Genomic DNA, 6,275 nt, shown 5'->3' with positions numbered 1-6,275 from the left:
TGAAGCATTTAATAAAACGCTGTTTCCACACAGCCAGGGATATTAGTGCGAGCTCTTCTTCAGTTAATGCTCCTGTACGGAGGGCGCCTCCCCACAGCGCCTGCTGCCGGCGGGTCGGGGGAAGCGCAGGCCCGGCCCGCGCAGCCGGGACGCCCCTGAGGGCCTGTGCGGGTCTCTCAGGGACCCCCGGGGCCCCAGGCTGGGAGGAGGAGTTTGGCGTTCAAGGCCTCCCTCCCTCCCCTCCCCTCCCGTCAGCGTTTCTCACAGGCTGTGGGGTTTGGCCTGTGCTGATGAAAATGAGAAATATTCCGCAGCCAGGGGCTCTTTCTTGAGACAAGCTGAAAAGGGCTAAGGGGGCGGTGAGGGCTTTATAAACAGGGAAATGAAAGCAAGGATTTGTCAACATGAGTCAGTATGGGTCAGAGAGAGACAAAAAGGTCACCGAAGTGGTTCTAGGAATCACAGCCAGGCTGGACCCCAGCTCAGAAGACCTGCCTGCCTGGGGCTCACTCCCAGCTGAGCAAGGCCTCTGAACCCAGCAAGGATCTTGGCCTGCCACGGGAGGCCCTCTGTGGTCTCTGGAGCTAGAAAACCAGACTTTAGCCCAGTCTGAGATTCAGCAAAATGAGATTCAGAGAAGTCAAGTGATTTGTGTGAGGTGACTCAGCTGGGAAGCAGTGGCTCAGGCCATCTTACCACCTTGAGAACCCACTTTCCTGCCTCCCCCTCACCTTTGCCTGAGCCCACCACACCTTTCCACATTAACTGCCTCCCCTCCCCATTTTCTTTTATATATATATATTTTTTTAAAGATTTATTTATTTATTCATACAAGCACTGGGTACAGTCAGAAGCGCGGGAGGGTGAGAGAATTCACCAGAGCCAGAGCAGGGAGCAGAGCAGGCAGAAAGACCGAAGTACACTGCTGAGGGGAGCAGCGGGCGGCAGGAGAGGTCTGCGCGCCATGTGGGACCCTCCTCCGGTGGCCGGGGAGCAGCCGGGGATCGAACCGGCGCCACAGAGGCTGCGGGCAGCTTCGCAACCCAGCGCTCAACCACTGCGCCACCGGGGAGGCCCTCATATATATTTTTTAAGATTTATTTATTTATTTACACAAGCACTGGGTACAGTCAGAGGCACGGGAGGGTGAGAGAATCACCAGAGCCAGAGTGCCTCCCCTCCCCATTTTCATCCTCCAAGGTTTTCCATAGCTTTACATTTACACACACACACACACACACACACACACACACACACTCACTCACTCACTCACCCCTACCTTCTCCTTCATAGGAAGGAGAAGCAGTCAACTGTTCTTTAGAGATTCTTCCGCCTGGCTTCCTCTAGGGCCCAGACTTGGGCATACCAGTTTACTTACACCCTTGTGTCCATGCTTGGGGGAGAGTTGGAAACAACTGGGCCAGGTCAGGATGTGTTGTGTAGAAAAAGATTGGGGTGGGCAGGTAAGTCTCTGGTTAGGATTAATGCACTCCCATGATTTTCAGTCCTCTTCTACCCCCATCACTCCTTGGTGATGACCAGGTCACCCACAACTTATAGGCTGCTGATGGGAGCTTCTTTGGAAGCTATGGGTGCTTGAGAAATCTGACAGCCCCTCCTTGGGGCTGGCTGGGGGCAAGGGCACAGACTCACTGTGTGGCAGGGCTGGCACTAGATGAAGCAAGTGAGGCCCGTTAAGGACAGCATTTAAGGAGGTTTGTCGCTCTTGGCGTTGTGTCTGACCCTTGAGTGCCGTCCTTAGGCTTCTCCCTTCCCTCATCCTAGTCCCAGCTCTGCTGTGTGGTCCCATGGGTGGAATCACACCAGTGAATTACCAGGCGGGGATGGAAAGGATGATTTCAGCTCATCCTTGTGAATGGCTTTCTGAAGGGTTGAAGTGTAAACAAGGCAATGAATTGCCTTGTGTGGGAGTAACTCCCCCCAACAGATGGAGTAAGCAAGCCAGGCTTAGAACCTGCCGAGGATAATAATCACAGTTGTGTTGTCACCATCACCATTTTTAACGTTTTGCTGTCACTTACTTTGTGCCAAGTAAGAGCTTTACTCACATTATTTAATGTAATTTATATAAGTGTGTTTTGGCCAAGGATGGGGTCACAGTCTCTGAGACTCCTTTCCAGCTCTGAGAGTCTATTGTTGATTTTGGTTGCTTCATTGATTTATAGTTATTATTTCTACTCCTCTCATGGCCTTTGCTAATAAGGAAGCTCCTTGAAGGTAGGAACTATGGGACCTCATTTTGTCAATTCTCCTCTTTCTCCTTCCATGCCCCACACAGACTAGGCACATAGCACAGGTTTAATAAATTTCTTTTTTTTAAAGGTTTATTTATATTTATGCATACAAGAGCTGGAGTACAGGCCAGAGATGAGGGGGGTGAGAGGATTCACCAGAGACAGAGTGGGGAGCAGAACAGGCAGACTGACCAAAATGCACTGCTGAGGGGAGCAGTGGGTGAGACAGGAGAGGTCTGCTGTGCCATGTGGGTTGCTCCCTGGCTGGCGGGAGATCGAACTCATGCTGCAGAGGCTGTTGATTGCTTCATAGTGCGGTGCTTAACCCGTTGCGCCCCCAGGGAGGCCAGTTTAATAAATTTCTATCGAACAAACACATGTGTAAACCAATAACCAAAGCTGTCTATCTCCCTGTGCATGTGCCCTGTGGGCTGTGGCCAGCAGAGTCGCTAGAGTGGCCACTGGGAGGGCTTCCTCCTCTGCAGCCATTTCCCCCACAGTTGAGCTGAATTCAGACTGGTCTAGTGGGGCCTCCTTTGTCCCTCAGGGCTCCGCCCTATTCCAAGTTGTGGGTAAGACAAGCCCAAGTTCTGTCTGTGAAGACACTCGTGTCTCATATTGGACAAGGCTCTTGAGAAACCATCCAGGTGTGCATGTGGCGGGCGGTGGGGTGGGGTTGTCTCTGGGAGATGGGAGCAGAGAAGAGCTCTGTAGTCAGAAGAGCTAGAACTAGGCATTGAAGGATAAGAAGGATTGGAGGGAAGAAATAGAACATTCCAGGTTGAATGAGAAAGCAGGGCAGTGAGAGCAAAAGGGCAGAGGCAGGAATGCGTGCAACAGTTTTGGAGACAGGTCGGTCAGCCTGCCTATAACACCAAAAGAAAAGTGGGAAAGACTTTTGTGGAATACCTTGACTGTCCACGCCCAGAGCCAGGGATCAGAAATTGAGGTTCAGAAGTCAGGACCTACATCCTGAACCCCAGAAATCAAAGTCTACAACTCAGAAATCAAGGCCACAGTCCAATACCCAGCCTTCTCCAAAGCTATCTTTGTGGTTGGTGCAAGATGCCACCTTGGGGTGCCAAACTCAAAATGCATCAGTTTACTGGGCAACAAGATGGACGCTTCTGATTGGCGCGGCCCAGGGAACCTCAGGCCTGGCATGAGCCCAGAGCCAGCCTGGGCCTGCCTGAATCCTACCCCTCAGGACTGAATTGAGCAGCTGTCCTGGGTCTCCCCAAATTGGAGCCTGAAATCTGGCATCATCTGTAGCCCAGGCACCCTGGGCTAGAGGAGAAGTCACCCACAAATATATACTTACCCTCACAACCCCATCCTTCCCTCCCCGCTCTGATACAGGTGGGATCTAGGATTCTAGGCTGGACCCAGCTGGGCCAGGCCGCTGGAGGGTGGAGCCATGGTGCCTGCAGTGGTGCCAACCCAGCCAGCATGTAGGCGTTGCTGTGCCGGCCTGTCGCGGAGCGCAAGCCTGCCAAGGAGCCGGAGCGCTGTGCCGCGTGGAGGGTGTCAGGGGTGGTATTGTCGGCGCACAAATGCTCAACTTTATGTACTTTTAACTAGAGGTGTAACAGATGGCCCCGTTTCTGTCCAAGCCAGGGAGACTGGTGCCCATTCCGGCTGCAGCCAATCAATCCCGCCACTCTGGGGGGAGCTACAAGCTGGGCTGGGAGGCCTGGAGCCAGCAATCGCGCAAGGCTGTCTGCTCGGGCAGGCCCAGCACTGCCTTTGCCAGCCGCTCAGCCATGGGCCCAGGGAGGTAGGAGGGCAGGCAAGTGGCAGCCATGCCTGGCAGCCTAGTCAAAGGACTGTCTGGGAGGAAGAGTCTGGTCCCATCCATTAGGACCCAAATGGCCAATGAAGACATTCCAACCCCCTATCCACCCTACTTTGTCCTCATTCTCCTATGGCTCCTACTTAGTACCTAAGCCCTAAATCTCCAGCTTTGAAATGATCCAGATCTCTAAGCCTGCAGTGTTCTGCACTGTGGACATACCAGGTGTTGCTTGGGACTGTGGATAGGCAGTAGTGCCTTTGGGAGAAGTAGTCATGGGGACTGCACAAGAAATGGCAAAGACAGCGAGGAGAGAAGAGAAAAAATGGTAGGTTCCAGGGATCCCAGAGCTAGGAAAACTGTTAATCGATCTATTCATACATTCATATAGTCAGTCAACAATCACTTAGTGAAAGCCTACTGTATGCCAAGTCCTTTGCTAAGCACTAGAGGCACAGTGGTGAATAAGACATGATTCCTGTCCTTGAGATGTTGTGAGGGGAAGATAAACAAGTAGATGTGTAATTGGAGCAGTGAGGTAGGGCTCATAAAAACCTCCACAAGGGCTGTGCAAGGGCAGAGCAGGAACATTTAGCCCTGCCTGGGAGGTCCAGGGGAGATTCCAGCAGGGGGCTAATTCTAAGTTGAGTGTCCAAAGACCAGGAGGAGTTTTCATTGGTGGTGAAGGCAGGGAAGGGTATCTGCGGGGGAAGAAATAGCATGTACAAAGACATGGGAAGAAAGAACATGGTGAAAGTCAGGGTCTGAGAAGATGTGTCACTGGGGTGTGGGTGGAGGCAGGAGGGGATGCAGCTGGGCGGGAGAGGGGCAGGGCCTGATAGGTGCTGCCTTGATCCTGTTTTGGCAGGCTGCAACCTCCCAGGTTTGCAACCTGCCATAGTGGATCTCCCTGCCTCCTCTGACCCTACAGCCCCTCATCCTGGGGTCACAGAGAGTGAGGAAAGGAAGAGGCAAAGCCTAGCAACCCCTTGGCAAGGCTGGAACTCAGTCCTACAGGGTGCTCCTAGTCCTGGCTCCTAGTCCTTCCCTCTTTCCTCCTTTGAGGGATGAGGCCATGATTCAGGGGCTGACTTCCCCCAACCTTAGACTATGGATTTCTGAGTCTCCTCAAAGTAACCTTTGCATAGGTTTCCTAGAGAGGACTTAGAGTCTTGTTCATTCATTCATTCATTTATTCACCAAGCACTGAGCATCAGCTGTGCTCAAGGCCCAGGCAGGATGCAAAGGTAGACAGGGCTCTGTGTTGAACTGTGAGGAGCTCAAGTTCAGATACAGGAGAACAGAGGAGTCTGGGCAGGGGTCCTCCTTTTTGCAAGGCGATAACAAGAAAAAGGAGGGCAATTTGTATTGAAGTACATGGTTTGCCATTGGATCCAGAAAGCTGGAGGCACTGAGGCAGCTCTGGGAACTCACTTCCCTCTCAGGGTAAGGTGGAAGGGCTCTTTTCTCTGTGTGTGTCTCTCTCCTCATTCATATATTTTTAAAAGATTTATTTATTTAATCATACAAGAACTGGGGTACAGGTCAGAGGTCCAGGAGGGGTGAGAGGATTCACCAGAGACAGAGTGGGGAACAGAACAGGCAGACTGACTGAAATACACTGCTGAGGAGAGCAGCGGGAGAGTCAGGAGAGGTCTGCTGTGCCATGTGGGTAGCTCCCTGGCTGGGAATTGAACTTGTGCTGCAGTGGCTGCAGACAGCATAGGTTGCATCATAACTACTTGCACCACCAGGGAGGCCCCACTCTCCTCATTAATAGTGATGAAATTGCCAATTATTAACATTAGAATAGGAGGAGGACTGAGCACTTACTCAGGTCTAAGGACCTACTAAGTGACTGGTACACTGGTTTCCTTGCCATGTCAGTTAATCCTTGTGAGAACACCGTGAGTTAACTAGTAGCGTTATCTCCATTTTGCCTGTGAGAACCCTGGGTTTCAAGGAGCGTAGGGATCCTGCTAGGAACCGGAGGACTTAGGATTCTCACTCAGGTCTCCAGAGCCCCAGCTCATAACTGCTTCTGACCCCCAAGCCGCATAGACGGCTTCCTGGTTTTCTCATAATTTCTCATAACCGTGACTTGCATTTGACCAGCCGGCCTCTCAGACTCTCTCTACATCACCTCTGCTAACTGCTCTAGTCTTTCAGTATTTCATAGTTCAAATTCCCAGAAGAGGAAATCGGACTGGCTTAGCTCATCCTTTAAT

The sequence above is a fragment of the Talpa occidentalis genome, unplaced genomic scaffold, assembly GCF_014898055.3.
Source record: "Talpa occidentalis isolate TD23 unplaced genomic scaffold, MPIMG_talOcc4v2.1 talOcc4.8, whole genome shotgun sequence".
NCBI lineage: Eukaryota > Metazoa > Chordata > Mammalia > Eulipotyphla > Talpidae > Talpa > Talpa occidentalis.
This window is presented reverse-complemented; position numbering follows the sequence as displayed.